Genomic DNA, 19041 nt, shown 5'->3' with positions numbered 1-19041 from the left:
TGTTATAATTAAGTTAAGACCTCCATTGGTTTATTGCCGATTAATACCTTACACACTGACACATACACACACACTGACACATATATACACACACACTGACATAAATACGCACTGACATACTGTATACACATACACACTGACGCAGAAGCACACACACTACACATATACACACATACTGACATAAATACACACTGACACATATACACATACACACTGACACATATGCACACACACTGACACATATACACACTGAAAGCCTATACAGACACACACACTTTTTTCACACAAATACAGCCAGCAGCGCCCCCCCCATCCCCCCTCTCCCGGCACAACTCATGAAAAATTAACACACACACACACACCCAACAACCCATCTGCAGTCAGCAGAGACAGAGAGTACCGGGGAAGGAAGAATCACTCCTCACCCGGTGCAGATGGCAGCTCTAGTCCAGGTCAGGATAGAGCTTTGTAAGACTCCATGGGAGGGGCTGTGCGCTTCCGCTGCAGCTCCCCCTACAGGCAGCTCAGCCAGCACCAGGCTAGCAGGCACACTTGCCTGCTCGTTAAAGAAGTAAGACTCAGGTTGGTGGGAGGGAGGGCATGCGGGTACGATGCCCTGGGCAGCAGCGCCCCCCTCTGCAGGGCTTGCCACGGTACACAGGGCACGAACCCCTCTCGATCCCCTTAGTTACGCCACTGGTTCCCAGACAGACCTTGATGTTCCTTTGCCAATTGTTATACTGGAGTTAGTCAACTCCTTCAGAAGTTCTTAAAATTATCACATGGCAGGCCAGTGCTGAGACTGTCACTTGTCTCACCTGGACTTGTTATTGAATGCTTCATTAGAGCATTCTTCGAGTCAGCACCTCTCATACTGCTCCTCCCTCTGAATAGAATGAGATTGTAATTTGCAAATGTTGTAATAGACATTGACACCTGTATGTAGAGAGCCAGGCCCATCTTGTCATGCCCCACAGTCACAATATTCTCTGGCACAGTAAATGGGACTAAACAGATACAGAACACCACATGGTGCAGTCTCGTGTGGTAAACGGTTGCACTTGTTATTCAGCAGCCATGTAGTAGTACATCAGTCCAGAGCCTTGGTACAAGTTATTGCTGCTAGTTTATTAGCAGCACAAAAATAATACAAAACATAAAAGTAAATTCTGACCTGTCTGGCTAACTAAACAAAATGGTTCCCTCTCACAGAGTGCATGGACCTAACATCCCTCTCACAAAACAGGAGCATTTAACACAGCATTAACATTCAGTAACCACAATGTCTCCCAACAGTCCTCCAATGGCTATTTCTCCTGCTATCGATGGCAGTAGAATTGTGAAATAAAGTCTTACAGTAACTAGAACCTTTCAACAACTGTTCTACACCGTATTTAAATATTCTTACACCACCAGCAGCAGGTAAAATAAATAACTACTATAGATGCAACTAAGGGGTTGATTTTGCTTATTAAGTTATTGCTGCTATATATCTAGTAGGTTAGATTGCTGAAAACTCAAGGCTGGTTGCGAATCGCAGGCTATTGCATTTACCCCATAATCTAATTTAATGGTTAATATTAGTAATGTACGTGAGTGAATATTTACTTTTAAGATTTGGAAATAAAAAAAATCATAATATATTTATGCAGATTTCAAGTCATTTGGTGTCAGCAGAACTGTGATATTCTTTTAAAATAGCCCCACTATAAATATTTAAAATGTTATACCTCTATATTGCTCTGCATTGCTGAATCTTCACTACAGATAGAGAGCATACCAGAGATGAGCATTTCTGATACTAATGTCTATATACTCTTATCAGCAAATGACAGGGTGCAGAATATTGTCTCTGTGTCTCCTTTGTGTGTTTCTGTCTAATAATATTAGTGTACTATATAGATTTCTTCCAGTATGCACACTGTATACTCAGAGCTGTGTTTCATATTGCTGAGGGGTTAATGGATATACTTAAACTGTGATATTAATCTGTGACCTGTCATCATTTGGCACCATAACATGGCTTTCCCTAACCGCTGGATGTAAACGGACAAACGTGGACTTGTATAAACAGACAGGAGTAGTGTTGCACACAACACAGTGCTGGCAGCATGTGCCTAATAGATCACAGATGTCAGGACACCCGGATCCCAACTCTAAACACTAATAGTGTGGGCAAGGGCTGCCTACTCCCCTCTCCATGTTGCTTGCTTCCTGCTGTGTTATAATTAAGTTAAGACCTCCATTGGTTTATTGCCGATTAATACCTTAAACATCCTTACTAAACTTAACACTTAGCTTACCTAATAAAATAAAGAGACGGACACAAATAAAGCTTGGCTAAAAGGTCACAGCTATTATTTATCAATTAAATAATTCACCAAACCGAGTTGGCCAGGAGACGCTGCATACTCAGTTCTAGCTTTCAAGCTGGAGACATACACAGGGAATGACTGAAACGCTCCCCCTAAAGACGCACTTACATTGCGAAGGTCTCGCCTCCCTCCTGGGCATAGTCCGAGCGCTTCCGTACAAAAGCGCTAAGGTTCCCTCGTACAAGAAGGACAAACTTGCCATAATACATCGAGTTCCAGCGCCCTCATAGCGCTCTCTTGCGCCACAATAAGCCACTGAGATGCAGCGTTCCCCCGCCATGCTGCGCCTTCCCTGAATCAGGAAGAAAAAGTTAGCACAACAAAACACCAGCAGCAAAGCTTTAGGTGGGAGGGTGGGCTCCAGAAATGACAAAGAGGCTGATCACATGCACAACCACCTCTTATTTACATAATCCTCAAACACTTCCACAATCCACTCCATTGTTCAGACAACCAACCAATAACTCAGCTAATCTACCTAGTAACAGGGCTGTCAAGACAGCCAAATCAGCAAAAAACCCAGGATTATTATTTATTCTCAAGCCTATATGGCTTTTGTCTGCTATAAGACCTCCATTGGTTTATTACCGATTAATACCTTAAACATCCTTAATAAACTTAACACTTAGCTTATCTAATAAAATAAAGTGACGGACACAAATGCAGCTTGACTAAAAGATCATAGCTTTTATTTATCAATTAAATAATTCACCTAACCGAGGTGGCCAGGAGACGCTGCATATTCAGTTCTAGCTTTCAAACTGGAGACATACACGGGGAATGACTGAAATGCTCCCCCTAAAGATGCACTTACGTTGCAAAGGTCTCGCCTCCCTCCTGCGCATAGTCCGAGCGCTTCCGTAGAAAAGCACTCGGGTCCCCTCGTACAGGAAGGACTAACTCGCCATAATACATCGAGTTCCAGCGCCCTCACAATGCTCTCTTGTGTCACAATAAAGCCACTGAGATGCAGCATTCTCCCGCCAAAGCCAGACTCAGAAGGAGACTGCCCGCCACCAAGAAAGAAACTAACTAATCTAAAAGCAAGCAAAACCCTAAAAACAAACCCAAAGCCTTAACATGCCCCCGTCTGAGTGAAGAATCAATCCAAGCGACACCCCATGTACAAGTAACGTGTCGCACAGAGCAAATAAAGGGATCCCCATCTTATGTAAGGTAAGCCATCTGTCCCTTCCCAATCGGACAGCCTGGAAAACCTAAGCCTGCACAACATGTATTAGCCCTGAACCAAGTACACTGAAACACTAAATATATGCAAATGAACCCGAGGAAAAGAAAGCCTTGCTGAGCACTACAATTGCCCAGACCCGAACACAACCAAATTGCAACTGAAAGGCCAAACTTACCAAGCAACCATAACCCAAGCAACCTCCACTAAAGCTGCAAGTCACAGGGTCTGTGGGAGCTAGCACCGAAGGGAAAACCCCTCCGACAGACTTGAAAAGCCACGAAGAGCGGTAAAGGTTATGCAGGGCCATAAAGACCCTGCAACAAACAAAAGAAGGAGATTTTCATCAGCGCTGCGACCACAGAAGCCATGAAGTGACCACACTGGTAATACATATAAAATGACAAAAAACATGCCCCTTGAAAACCCAACCTCTTGAAAGCCTTGCTCAAGCAAAGCCTGCCAGTCCCGCCAGGCCACTAAATAAGTTCTGCAGAGATGCCACCGCAAACGCTCTCCGTGATGGCCTACCAATCCGCTATACCAAGAGCAAGATAAACCCACTGCAGGAATCACTGGAGGGTTGCCGGAGTGTCTATCGACAGTATGTTGATCGACAATGTACCGATCGACAGACTAAGATCGACATCTAATAGTTAGACATGGTCATTTGACAGACACACTAATGATCGACACCCCTGAATAATAAGCAATAACCGCGTGGACTAAATCACAAGATCGACATTACATTTGTTTCACAACAAATCAATCGAAAAACTATCCATCGACTCACATGTGATCAACATATATAACCTAAACATAACACAAATAGACATACGCAAGATCGACAAAAGTATATAATTTAAAGATCGACAGTAAGGAGATCGTCTTATATAAATTCGATGAATGAATGATCGACAACAAAGAGATCGACATTCTTTAGATCTATAATAGAAAGATCAACAATAAAGAGATCAACATATATGAAATCTTAAAAAGAAAGATCGACAATAACGAGATCGATAAATTAAAGATCGACTAATAAAAGATCTACAATAAGGACATCGACATATATGAAATCCACAAATAATAGATCGACCAATAAATGTTCGATAATAAAGAGAATGACAACATTATATTGACTTTCACACATATGAAAGGTTAACATTAACTAGATTGACTACGTATTGATCCACTAGCCGCCCCTCTCAATGTTCATCTCTTCTTTAGCACACAGGTCAAGAGACGCACACACACAAACACACACACACGTATATGTGGGACACACATAGCATACATACACACAGCATATGTACAACACAGACACCATACATACACATAGCGTACTTATATACTTCCCAACATTTAGGAATCCTGGGAAGGGACAGGTCGCGTGCCAGAAAAGGGGGCAGGGCTTCTGTAAAAGGGGGTGGAGCCTATGGAAAACAGGGCATAGCCTCGCTGCTTTCCCCGTTTACATCACTTTGGGGGCGTGCCCAGCACTCTCCGAGATGCTAGGCAGCCCCCAGGCTCTCCGTACACAAGTGAACAGATGCGTGTGCATGCGCACGGCATCTGTTCTCCTCCTGCACACCCGCTATGCTATGCAGAGCAGCGGTTTGTGCCCCCCCCCCCAGCTTCCCCACCACTGTGGGACACTGCGGCCTGCGATTGGGACAGCGGGACAGTCCCAGAAAAACTAGACTGTCCCGCTGGATGCGGGACAGTTGGGAGGTATGTACTTACACACACATACGGTGTTGGGCTGCTGCTCCTGCTGGGCGGCCGTGAACCTACTTCTTTCTAACTCCCTCTGAGTGGGCTGTGATCATTGCGCAGCAATTGCTGGTTCAGCTGTCAGTGCTTCAGCATGAGGTGGTATGAAAGCCACCTGACGCAGAAGCATTGACAGCTGAATAGGCAGCGGCTGGGCAGCTCCGAGGGTGGCCCGCTGATTGTGCAGAGATGGAGACAAGGCTGTCTCTGTCTCTGAAAAAAAAGATTTGGTTAGTCAGGGGGGTAGGGGGGTGTCTGGGTACTCAGAAAACCCACCTGCATGCGCTAGTGTGAGGGTTAGCATTAGGGTACTTACCTGATGGTGTCAGGTTTCTGACTGCCGGGATCCCATATCCAACCAGAATGAAACATACTATACACAGTTTTTTCTGTTTATTTGTTGCACATGCATCCTTAAGGGAGAGAATCAAAGGACCTCAAGAAACATGAACGATATTAACAAGAGGACTACAAGTGATTGTTCACCTCTGTCACAGGAGTATTGCATCTTCTGTCATATAATTATATTGATTTATTTAAATTAGTTTAAGCACCTTGATTTGAGCCTTCCATCTTTTTTGGTTTCAGTATTGTATCTTTAGAATGTGGTGACATTTTAGGATCTGGCTATAGCCTGGCTGCCTTACGCTAATTTTGACATATACAGTACATTAGAGATTTGCGCCGACCCCTGTGCTTTGGTTTTGGTTTTGGATCTGTATCTCCTCATGTTTTGGATCTGGATTTGGTTTTGCAAAACCGCCCCTTGCCTGTTTTGTTTTTGGATCTGTATTTTTTATCAAAAAATTATAAAAACAGCTAAAATCACATGATTTGGGCTTTTGTTTGTTCCTACAGTATTATCAACCTCAATAACATTAATTTCCACTCGTTTCCTGTAAATTTTGACCACCTCACACAATATTGTTCGCCAACATAGGCCAAACCAACTCACAAGTACGTTCAATAGAAAACAATACAACACAGAAATTTACTAAAACTAATGCGTGGAATATTCTTGCTCAAAACAATTAATCGTAGTTAACAAGCGGCAAACAAAAAACCCTAAACCATGTGTAAGTAGCAACAGCAGACATGAATGCCCCTTACACAAGTGCACATGCCCCCAGCACATGCCTATTCTCAGTGCTCAATCTGTACTTTCCTCCTGGGGCACTGGGCCACTGACGAATGGCCCATATAAAGCCCCGATCAATCAGCCTTTTTGTTGAGCAGTTTCCCCAAATCTCCCTAACCATTAAAAACAGTGCTCCGTACCTGCGAGTCAGAAACAGTGCAGGTCGGATACAGTGCAGGGTACAGTGCAGGTCGGATACAGTGCAGGTAAGATACAATGCGGGTCGGATACAGTGCAGGTCGGATACACTGCGAGTCTGGTATAGTGCAGGTTGGATACAGTGTGAGTCTGGTATAGTGCAGGTCGGATACAGTGTGGGTTGAATATAGTGCAGGTCGGATACAGTGTGTTAGACAGTGTGGGTTGGATACACCAATAGTGCACTTACTGTGACAGCAGTGCGGGGTGCTGGCGGTGTCCTCAACGCGAGAGTACCAGTGGTGTCCTCAATGCGGAAGTACCGGCGGTGTTGGCAGTATGGCGGTGTTGGCAGAGTGGGGTGCTGGCAGTGTTGGCAACGTGCCCTCGGTGTGGGAGTGATGGCAGTGCTGGCAGTGCGGGGATGCTGATGGCATCCTCAATGCATGGGGCAGCAGTGCCGGGGTGCCGGCAGTGTCAGCAAAGTGGGGGTGCCAGCGGTGTCCTCAGTGCACGTGTGCTGACAGTGTCGGCAGTGCATAGGTGCCGATGGTGTCAAGCAAGGGGGATGGGCGATTTCTTCCTAACTTCCTGTGGCCATTGAATTCAATGGGCTTAACACTGATTGGCTGAGAGCCATGACAGATGGTTCCTGCTCATCTCTAATTATTATTAGAGTATATGATTGTTTATTATTTTCAGCACTAGATAAAGTTTTATCTCTGAAATTATTTGCACTTTTGTCGCTCTATTTTTGAGCATGTGTTCTGTTATTTTTCTTGGGCAGACTAATAGTTTAAAATAGTCTGGATAATATTATATTTTAAATAAAGTGAAAGAAAATATGTTTTAATTAGCAAATTATACAACTACATAAATAAAAGTGCCACGAAAAGGTCTAATTCTCTTTATTAGCCTAGGCTATTTCTCTTTTCCCGAGTACACCATAGGCGTAGAGGGATCACAAGATTGCATTCAATAGATTACTGTCATCTGAAGATGGCGTCAGCCCACCTGTGCAAGATAGCAAAGCTTTGCGGATCTTGTTAAATATCGTCACCAAGGAAAACTATAGGGAAGGCTGCTGCGGAATAAGAGACACTTAATTCTGCCCTTAAACATGTGGAAGCAGCAGTTTTTGTATATTTTAAGGGCAGAATTGATGAATCAATAGGCCCCTTAGAATATTAGTAGCCGTCATCCAGGTTCAGACCTGCTCACATTTTGGGAAGCATTGAATGGTAAGCACACACCAAGCAGGAGGATCCTGGGGAGCTCAGCACATCTATCAGTTCTCAGGAGGGGTCAGTTTCTGGGTGTGCTGCATAGGTCCTGCTATCAGGCTACAGAGTCCCTTATATCACATCAGTCCCTACCTTTATATGTCCATTCATCCGATACATAGGTTATTATTATTATCTCATATATAGGCCCCCATTTATTAATGAGTCTTATCACCAAAACAAGTGATAAATGTCACTGTGTATGATACATACTTGCCAACTCTCCCTCATTGTCAGGGAGACTCCCTGAAATAGCAGCAATCTCCCTGTCTCCCTGAAGAGTCTACTAATCTCCCTCATTTCACCTTACCCCCATTATGACACTGTTATATAGAAGAAAAAATAGAGATATATAAATTCAAATGGGATCATTAGTATAATTTCCCTGCATTGATTATAAGGCACAGTGATCCCTATGGTTACATGTATTTTCTGAGAAGTATCAGTGTGTTTTCATCAACAAGTACATCTTACCAACTGCTTTGGGGGTCATTTACATGTGGATGTAAATTAGGGGTGTGCACCGGCCACTTTTCGTGTTTTGTGTTTGGATCTGGATCTTTCTTCGTGTTTTGGATCTGGATTGGTTTTGCCAAAACCACCCTTCCGTGTTTTAGGTTCTGGGTTTTGTGTTTTGGATCTGTATTTTTTAGCTAAAATCACAGAATTTGTAGGTTTTTCTGCTCCTATGCTATTATTAACCTCAATAACCTTAATTTCCACTCATTTCCAGTCTATTCTGAACACTGAACACCTCACAATAGTGTTTTTATGTCCAAAAGGTTGCACCGAGGTAGCTGGATGACTATGCTAAGCGACACGAGTGGGCGGCTCAAACACGTGACCCATCTAGGCGTGAAACTGCAGTGGCAGACAGGATGGCAGTTAGAAAAACTAGGCCCCAAACTGTACATAATGCAAAGAAAAAAAAGAGGTGCAAGATGGAATTGTCCTTGGGCCCTCCCACCCACCCTTATGTTGTATAAACAGGACATGCACACTTTAACAAACCAATCATTTCAGCGCCAGGGTCTGCCACACAACTGTGGCTGAAATTATTGGTTTGTTTGGGCCCCCACAAAACAAGCTGGCAATTAATCTGTCCCTGCACAAACTGGCTCTATGGAGGCAAGATGTCATCCTCATCCTCCTCATCCACCGATTCCTCACCCTCTTCAGTGTGTACATCCTCATCCTCACAGAGTATTAATTCGTCCCCGCTGGAATCCACAACCACAGGTCCCTCTGTACGTTCTGGAGGCTGGTCTCCCTGGTAGAGTTGATAATTAATTTTATGAACATCATCTTCTCCACATTTTGTGGAAGCAACCTCCTACGCCTTTCGCTGACAAGGTTCCCGGCTGCACTATATTTTTTTAAAAAATATTTTTTTTTTGGTTTGGAGTGTACTTTGGGGGTTACAGCACCCTTTAACGGTCAAGACAGCCGGCCCTTTACTTATGACACAGGCGCCCGCTTGGCACTACTTTGTTGATGCACGTGCGGCTACTGCGCACACAATTCACAAACACAGAAAATAATTTTTTTTTTGGTTTGGACAGGAGTGTACTTTGGGGGTTACAGCACCCTTTAACGGTCAAGCCAGCCGGCCCTTTACTTATGACACAGGCGCACGCTTGGCACTACTTTGTTGATGCACGTGCGGCTACTGCGCACACATTTCACAAACACAGAAAATAATTTTTTTTTTGGTTTGGACTGGAGTGTACTTTGGGGGTTACAGCACCCTTTAACGGTCAAGCCAGCCGGCCCTTTACTTATGACACAGGCGCACGCTTGGCACTACTTTGCTGATGCACGTGCGGCTACTGCGTACACAATTCACAAACACAGAAAATATTTTTTTTTTGGTTTGGAGTGTACTTTGGGGGTTACAGCACCCTTTAACGGTCAAGCCAGCTGGCCCTTTACTTATGACACAGGCGCACGCTTGTCACTACTTTGTTGATGCACGTGCGGCTACTGCGCACACAATTCACAAACACACAAAAAATATTATTTTTTTAGCACTTGGGGGGAGCACCCCTGATGGACAGAGCACCCCCTGGACAACACTACAGCACCCCTTTAGGACTGGGACACTGCACAGGACTTTGGACTGGACACAGCCCCTATGGAGAACTGACTGCACAACACAGTCCAGCCAGCCCCTATGGACTTTGAAGTAGTGGACACAGCCCCTATTAACAACAGCAGCACAGCACAGCCAGCCCCTATGGACTTTGAAGTAGTGGACAACAGCAGCACAGCACAACACTACTCTGCACTACACTACACTACACAGCCCAGCCAGCCCAAACTCCCACCCTCCCTCTTCACTGTCCACAGCCGAGTGAGAAAATGGCGCCGTCGCGGGTACCTTATATAGGATCCAAAACCCGCGAGACTCGGAAGGCGGGATGATGACGTTTTGCCTCGATTTCAGATCCGAGTCAGGCGGGAAAAGTCGAGCCTGACTCGGATCGGCCTCAGATCGGGGGGGTTTGGGGGGGTTCGGATTTCAGAAATCCGAACCCGCTCACCCCTAATGTAAATACATTTTATGACACGCCTCTCAGATGTAACAGTACACGCCCACTTTACCTCATAGGTGCTGTTTTCACAATCTCCCTGTAATGCTTTTTCAAAAGTAGGCAAGTATGGTATGATACTGTATATGGTGCTCCAGCCATTCAGCTCCCAACTGTCATTTTTCTAACAGTTGACAGTTGGGAGCAGATTGGCTGGAGCACCATTTATCATACACAGTGACATGCATCACTCGTTTTGGTGATAAAACACGTTAATAAATGAGGCCCATAATGTGCTGACATCCTACATAGAGCTGTACACTGATGGGATCAGAGCCGTAACTAGACTTTTTGGTGCCCTGTGCCAGAAAGCATTGGCGCCCCCCTCATTTTTCAAAGGGACATAATACACCAAAAAAAGGGCCATGGCTTCATGGGGAAGAGGCAGGGAAGAGATAGGAGAGGCCAGGAGATGCTGGGGATGAAATAAGAGGAAGCTAAAAGCAAGAATGATAATAAACAGAAATTTGACAGGCCCAAACAGCGCCCCCTAACCTGTGATGCCCTGTGCGATGGCACAGGCCGCACTACCCTAGCTACGGTCCTGGATGGGATCATGACCTAAACAAATGACACACCATTGAGTGTAAGCTCTACTCTAAGTGGTTTGAGGAACACCTGATACAGATATATGGGAAATGGTATTCTTGCTGTATATGGGCCCACACAAACATGTACTGATGCTATATAAACATGGCAGGTAGGGCACAGAGCTGATCTAAGTGGCAGCCATGTCTAATTGCTGCCTGCAGGCATCTGTCATACCCCCCCATCTGACATACAGTGTAGCATATAGGATTATGTTACAGAATAGTAGGAACGATGTGTATCTCAGCTGACCTGACACCCAATGGAAGTATATATCGGGTGGCCATACACACTGCCTGATCTAGTGTACAACTGCACAATATATGCTTCTATCCCACATTCACCTGCATGCCATTTACAGTGTGGTCAGTCCATTTGACGTGCAGCATATCAGATGGGACGACCCAGCTGATGGCACAAGTGAACTTGCGATTAAGCGTACACCAGACTTGCCAACAATCTGGCTGCCTCCTCTGACTCTCAGCATGGCTCCCCAGGGACTCTCACTCACAAGTGGTTCGAAATGCCAACGTCATGTTCTGCTCAGTCACTCCCTTGGTTTTCCCCTTCCTTTAACCACTTGCTAGTGTAGTTTCATCATTTGCCACAACACCATTCAGCAACACACACTGGGCGGCTGCCAGAAGATAATCTTTCAGCAGCCACCATTGGTAGAGGGACCTCTCAGTCCCTCTGCATCCTTGTATAACCCGCAATGTACGTCGTGCTGCCGATCACTGCCGATTAGGCAACAAAGCAGGACCCTCTAGCCAGCGGCTGCAGAGAGGAGCAGCCACCGGGGAAATGTAAATGATGCAGCCCTCAGCCCCACAGCATATACCTGGAGGCTGCTCAGAGGAGCAGTGATTGGGGAAATGCAAAGTCGTGATGACGGGATGGTCCATTCATAGATGGCCATGAAATTTACACTTCGGGTCCAGTGAAGCTGCTTAGGAAGATGCAGACACTGGCCTCTGTACGCCCAGAGAACAGGAACATCACCCCCCCATTTTCTGGGATGCTGGCCATCGCTGCAGTTTCCCCGCCCTCAACATTATTGACATGCTGCGACTTGGGGGTCACTGTGACTGCTGTCACAGACACACATCTGTACATGCACAGTATAGATCCTACGTCAGTGACAAAGGGGCCCCCATAAAGTGTAGGTCAGTGATAGAGGGGCCCTCATACAGTGTAGGTCAGTGACAGAGGGGCCCCCATACAGTGTAGGTCAGTGATTAGAGGGGCCCCCATACAGTGTAGGTTAGTGACAGGGGGCTCCATAAAGTGTAGGTCAGTGACAGAGAAGCTACCATACAGTGTAGGTAAGTGACAGAGGGGCCCCCATACAGTGTAAGTCAGTGAAAGAGGGGCCCCAATAGTTTATAGCTCAGTGAAAGAAGGGCCCCCATGCAGTATATAGCTTGGTGACAGAGGGCATCCCAGTGTATAGCTCAGTGAAAGAAAGGCCCCCATAAAGTGTATAGCTCAGTGACAGAGGGGCCCCGATACAGTGTATAGGTCAGTGACAAAGGGGCCCCCATACAATGTATAGGTCAGTGACAGAGTAGCCCCCATACTGTGTATAGGACAGTGACAGAGTACAGGGTGCAGTTACCTCAGGAGGCACCATGGAGCTGGAGTTTTCCCATTACCAGGAAATGACAGGTGCAGGAAGGCCGCTGTCTGACCCCAGGCCGGGGTACCATGGCGATGCCCACCGTCCTGGTGTTGGTCCAGGCCAGCCGGCAGGTTGTGGGGAGCGGCTGGGACCATGTGCTGCTGCAGCTCAGTGTGGAGGCAGAAAGCATCAGGAATTTCCGCCTGTATTATATATTTTTTAAGTATTTTGTATTAAACATATTGTTTTTTAAAGAAAGCTTGGTTGTAGGTGGCGTACAGTAATGCGCATAAAGAAGTTCCACACTCCAATGCACAAAGAAACGGGCCAAATGCAATGGAGCTAGGGCCTGGGAGTTTGTGATTAGTTGAATATGTTTGTAGGTCTAAATTACTGTTCTTTGTCATCTTTTCACCTGGCAGGAGCTGTTGCAGGACAGCCAGGAGCTCGCGGTCCAGCCTAACGGCGGGATTTAAAGGGTCCGGTCTACGAAAAAGAACCTGGTAGGCCGGCATAGAGCAGTACTGGCGCAGAGCAGAAGGCAAGTACATTGTGATGAGTTCTTGTGTATGTTTGTATATTCTGTTTTTCATGTTTTTTTTCCAGTGTACTTGTAGGAACAGGGGCCAAATGGAATGGAGCTAGGGCCTGGGATTTTGTGGTGAGTTGAATATGTTTATAGGTCTAAATTTCTATTCTTAGTCATCTTTTCAGCTGGCAGGAGCTGTTGCAGGACATCCAGGAGCTCGTGGTCCAACCTAATGGTGGGATTTAAAGGGTCCGGTCTACGAAAAAGAACATGGTAGGCCAGCATAGAGCAGTACTGGAGCAGAGCAGATGGCAAGTACTGTACATTGTGATGAGTGCTTGTGTGTGTTTGTATTATTGTTCTGTTTTTCATGTCTTTTTTCCAGTGTACTTGTAGGAACAGGGCCAAATGGAATGGAGCTAGGGCCTGGAAGTTTGTGGTGAGTTGAATATGTTTGTAGGTCTAACTTGCTGTTTTTTGTCATCTTTTCACCTGGCAGGAGCTATTGCAGGACAGCCAGGAGCTCGCGACCCAGCCTAATGGTGGGATTTAAAGGGTCCGGTCTACGAAAAAGAACCTGGTAGGCCGGCATAGAGCAGTACTGGCGCAGAGCAGAAGGCAAGTACATTGTGATGAGTTCTTGTGTATATTTGTATATTCTGTTTTTCATGTTTTTTTTCCAGTGTACTTGTAGGAACAGGGGCCAAATGGAATGGAGCTAGGGCCTGGGATTTTGTGGTGAGTTGAATATGTTTATAGGTCTAAATTTCTATTCTTAGTCATCTTTTCAGCTGGCAGGAGCTGTTGCAGGACATCCAGGAGCTCGTGGTCCAACCTAATGGTGGGATTTAAAGGGTCCGGTCTACGAAAAAGAACATGGTAGGCCAGCATAGAGCAGTACTGGAGCAGAGCAGATGGCAAGTACTGTACATTGTGATGAGTGCTTGTGTGTGTTTGTATTATTGTTCTGTTTTTCATGTCTTTTTTCCAGTGTACTTGTAGGAACAGGGCCAAATGGAATGGAGCTAGGGCCTGGAAGTTTGTGGTGAGTTGAATATGTTTGTAGGTCTAACTTGCTGTTTTTTGTCATCTTTTCACCTGGCAGGAGCTATTGCAGGACAGCCAGGAGCTCGCGACCCAGCCTAATGGTGGGATTTAAAGGGTCCGGTCTACGAAAAAGAACATGGTAGGCCAGCATAGAGCAGTACAGGGGCAGAGCAGATGGCAAGTACTGTACATTGTGATGAGTGCTTGTGTGTGTTTGTATTATTGTTCTGTTTTTCATGTCTTTTTTCCAGTGTACTTGTAGGAACAGGGCCAAATGGAATGGAGCTAGGGCCTGGGAGTTTGTGATTAGTTGAATATGTTTGTAGGTCTAAATATCTGTTCTTTGTCATCTTTTCACCTGGCAGGAGCTGTTGCAGGACAGCCAGAAGTTTGCATTCCAACCTAATGGTGGGATTTAAAGGGTCCGGTCTATGAGAAAGAACATGGTAGGCCGGCATAGAGCAGTAATGGTGCAGAGTAGACGACAAGTACATTGTGATGAGTGCTTGTGTGATTGTTCTGTTTTTCTTGTCTGTTATCCAGTGTACTTGTAGGAACAGGGGCCAAATGGAATGGAGCTAGGGCCTGGAAGTTTGTGGTGAGTTGAATATGTTTGTAGGTCTAAATTTCTCTTCTTTGTCATCTTTTCACCTGGCAGGAGCTATTGCAGGACAGCCAGAAGTTTGCGGTCCAACGTAACTGCGGGATAAAAAGGGTCCGATCTAGGAGAAATAACATGGTATGCCGGCATAGAGCAGTACTGGGGCAGAGCAGATGGCAAGTACATTGTGATGAGTTCTTGTGTGTGTTTGTATATTGTTCTGTTTTTCTTGTCTTTTTTCCAATGTACTTGTAGGAACAGGGGCCATATGGAATGGAGCTAGGGCCTACACATAAAGAACACAGTAGGCTGGCATAGAGCAGTGATGGCACAGAGCAGACGGCAAGTACATTGTGATGAGTGCTTGTGTGTGTTTGTATTATTGTTCTGTTATTCTTGTCTGTTATCCAGTGTACGTGTAGGGCATGTGAGATGGCATGCCGCCGGTCAATAGACAGACAACAGCATCCCAATTATCAGCATGATGAGGTGGCTCTGAACGTACACTAACCCTCACAACTTCACCCCCTTTCCCTACTCATTAGTGCCTAAACCTAATTTTCCCCCCTTAGTGCGTAAAACGAACCCTCCCCCTAGTACCTAACCCCCCTGTGGTGCCTAAATCTAATTTCCTCCCCCCGCGGTATAAAACTTTACTTTCACGCTGTAACATTGTTGAGGATGCCGGCTGTCGGAATTCAGGCGTTGGCAACTCATACCAGGTCTGGATTCTGGCATCTGTCTTTAGCTGTGGTTCGGGATTCAGGCGACGGGATCTCGACGGCCGGCATCCTGAAAGCAGGCAAATTAACTACATCCAGTTTAGAAGGGTTGTGTAAAAATGTGTTCAAGTTTAGCAATTTCAATTCCTAAAAACGTATTATAATGACAATTTAGAATAACTATTCTTTAAAAACATGTTATATTTTAAATAATTCATACCAGAAGGGAGGCAGTTGTTGGACCATTTAGTCTTCTCAAGACGAGATTGAAAAAGCAAAACAAACAGGTATCCCACCAATGTAAAGTTTATGCACAAATGCATGGTGTAGCAAACTCCCACCCCACAAGACAAGTTTAAAAACAAAATAATAATAATAAAAAATTTTAATAACCTGTTCCACTACCTTTTTTTAGATATACTGTAATAATATATAATTCAAGAAAATTGTGTTTTTTAATGTTTAATTTGTTTTTATTTTGACAGCTTTCGACACCTTAACAAACTAAAGACAATTTTTCACAGATGATAATTGGCTATATCCTGCTATTAAACTCTTCAAAATGATGCTGTTGTCGTCATCTTACTTCAGGAATATTGATGGAGTGCCTGCTGACGTACCCGAGTAGCTGGTGTTGTTCGATGCAACTAATATCACGTCTGTTCGATACTAAAGGGGTTATTTACTAAGTTGCCTATAGTAACCAATTACATTCTACTTATCATTTATCTAGCACCTTCTAGAAGATAACAGGTACAATCTGATTAATTACTATGGTCAACATATCAATTTTTAAAAATACGCACTTTATTATATATACCCACAAGGGACTAGACTGAGCATGCAAAACTTCTGCAAAGTCAGGACAAAGCTGCTCTTCCAGTCTCACTTAACAATATTTACACAATTCTCCCAATCCAGCACCGGTAAAGCACTTATATTAAGGCTGACTCGAAAAAAAACCAAATTCTCCCATAGAGAATTCTTGAGGGGGTGGGCAAGGTGTATAAGGGGCTACACTTCAAAAGCTATTGGACATACTGAGCTGAAATTTGGCATGGAAGGGTAGAACTGTTGCTCAGTGCTGCATGCCAAATGTCAGGGCAAAATAAATTAAAAATGATGATTTGGGAGTAATCTAAAGTTCCAACTGTCAGTTTTTTTCTGACACTTTAAGTTAGGACCACTTTTCTGCTTTAGTCTATGGGGGATTATTGGGAAGGCATAACTCAAGGTAGAGGACGAATTAAGACTTGGGGTCAAATGTAATAGGTTTCAAGTTTTAGATAAAATCCAACTCATCAGTTCTCGCATTTTGTAAAGGTGCGAGTTGGTGCTGGGACTCGTAAACGTAATAGCCTGCAAACTTTTGAGCTCGAGGCTACTACACTATGCAAATCTGTGCGAGTTTTTCACTATGTAAACTAACTTTTAATGTGACTAGCATTAAAAGGTGCGAGTTATAGAGAAGCCTTCACAGATCAGTGAGATCCGTGAAGGCTTCTGTCTTTTAAAAAAAAGAGGTGACACATTTATAAGAAAAATATGAGATATGGTAAGAACTTACCCTTGTTATCTCTATTTCTACGAAGTCCATAGGGTTCCACAGGATACCTTGGGGTATAGGTGATGACGTCAGTCTTCAGGCACCACAGAGTTAAAGTTTTCAGCCTCCCAGGATGCATCTGGGTCCCTCTCCTATACCCCGCCCCCGGGCCAAGGCATCTCAGTTACGTCACAAGCCATAGGCCGGAGGAGGAGAAGAAAGAGAGAGAAGAAAAAAATCTGGACACTCACAAGAATCACATTCTCACCATAGGGAGACGGAAAAAACGGTGACCAGAATAAAGCCCATCTGCAGTACAGGTGCGACAGGGCGGGAGTCCTGTGGAACCCTATGGACTTCGTAGAAATAGAGATAACAAGGGTAAGTTCTTACCATATCTCATATTTTCTACTTCAGGGTCCATAGGGTATCCACAGGATACCTTGGGGATGTCCCAAAGCAGTATCCTTTAAGGGTGGGGACGCTCCTGTGCTGAGAGGAGAATCCGCCGCCCGAAGGAAGCATCCTGAGAGGCAAAGATGTCAAAAGCGTAATACCTCACAAAGGTATTGACAGAAGACTACGTAGCAGCCTTGCAGATCTGAACTGCAGAGGCACCACGTCTAGCTGCAAACGAAGGACCCACAGACCTAGTGGAATGAGCCCTCACCAAGGAGGGAACTGGAAGACCTTCATGAAGATAAGCTTCTGAAATTGCCATACGAATCCAGCCTGCCAAAGTCTACTTTGAAGCAGGCCAACCCTTTTTACGGAAGCCATAGAGGACAAACAAGGCGTCCGACTTCCTAAAAGAAGAAGTGCGGTCAACATAAATTCTCAATGCCCGCACAACATCCCAAGTGGCGTCACCCACTGAAAGTCCAGGTGAATTGAAAGCCGGCACAACAATTTCTTCATTGATGTGAAAACTGGATACCACTTCGGGAAGGAATCCCGGACGAGTGCGAAGCACCGCCCTATTCCTATGAAAATTCAGAAAAGGGGGTCTACAAGAGAGAACCCCTAAATCCGACATCCGTCTGGCCGAGGCAATGGCCAGAAGGCATATGGTTTCAGCTGTAAGCCATTTAAAGTCCACTGAGTCCAGTGGTTCAAACGGCGGTCCCTAGAGAACTCTCAGGACCACAGCCCAATTCCAAGGCGCCACCGGTGGAACAAAAGGTGGCTGAATGCGAAGAACACCTCGCATAAAGGTGTGCACATCAGAGAGCGCAGCAATCCTACGATGAAACCAGACTGACAGGGCAGACACCTGCACTTTCAGAGAAGCCAGGCGAAGCCCATGATCCAGTCCAGCCTGTAGGAAAGCCAACACCCTAGACAGGCGGAACTCCCTAAGGGAATAACCTCTAGGTCTACATCACCGGAAGAAAGTATGCCACACACGATGGTAGATTCTTGCCGAGGAAGGTTTACAAGCTCTTAGTATGGTTTGCACCACGGAGCTAGAAAAACCCTCTGGACCTTAGCATGACCGTTTCAACAGCCACACCGAGTCAGGTCCGGGTGAAGACAAGGACCCTATGACAGCAGATTCGGTCGTAATGGTAACCTCAGAGGAACGTCTACTGACAGACTCTGGAGGTCGGAGAACCAGTGCCGTCTGGGCCACTCGGAAGCTATCAACAGTAGCGTACCTCCTTCTTGATTTGAATTTCCGTAATACCCGCGGAAGAAGGGAAAACGGAGGGAAAAGGTAGGCAAACTGGAACATCTACTAGACGGACAGGGCATACACCAGAGACGCCTTTTCGTCTCATGTTCGAGACCCGTACACCGGCAACTTGTTGTTGTGCCGGGACGCCATGAGGTCTATCTCTGGAAGACCCCACTTGTCCACCAGACTCCGAAAGACGTCCTGGTATAAAGACCACTC

The sequence above is a fragment of the Taudactylus pleione genome, unplaced genomic scaffold (genome assembly GCF_031769625.1).
Source record: "Taudactylus pleione unplaced genomic scaffold, aTauple2 ptg000111l, whole genome shotgun sequence".
Classification (NCBI taxonomy): domain Eukaryota; kingdom Metazoa; phylum Chordata; class Amphibia; order Anura; family Myobatrachidae; genus Taudactylus; species Taudactylus pleione.
The sequence above is the reverse complement of the archived record's forward strand: the minus strand, read 5'-3'. Positions refer to the sequence as shown.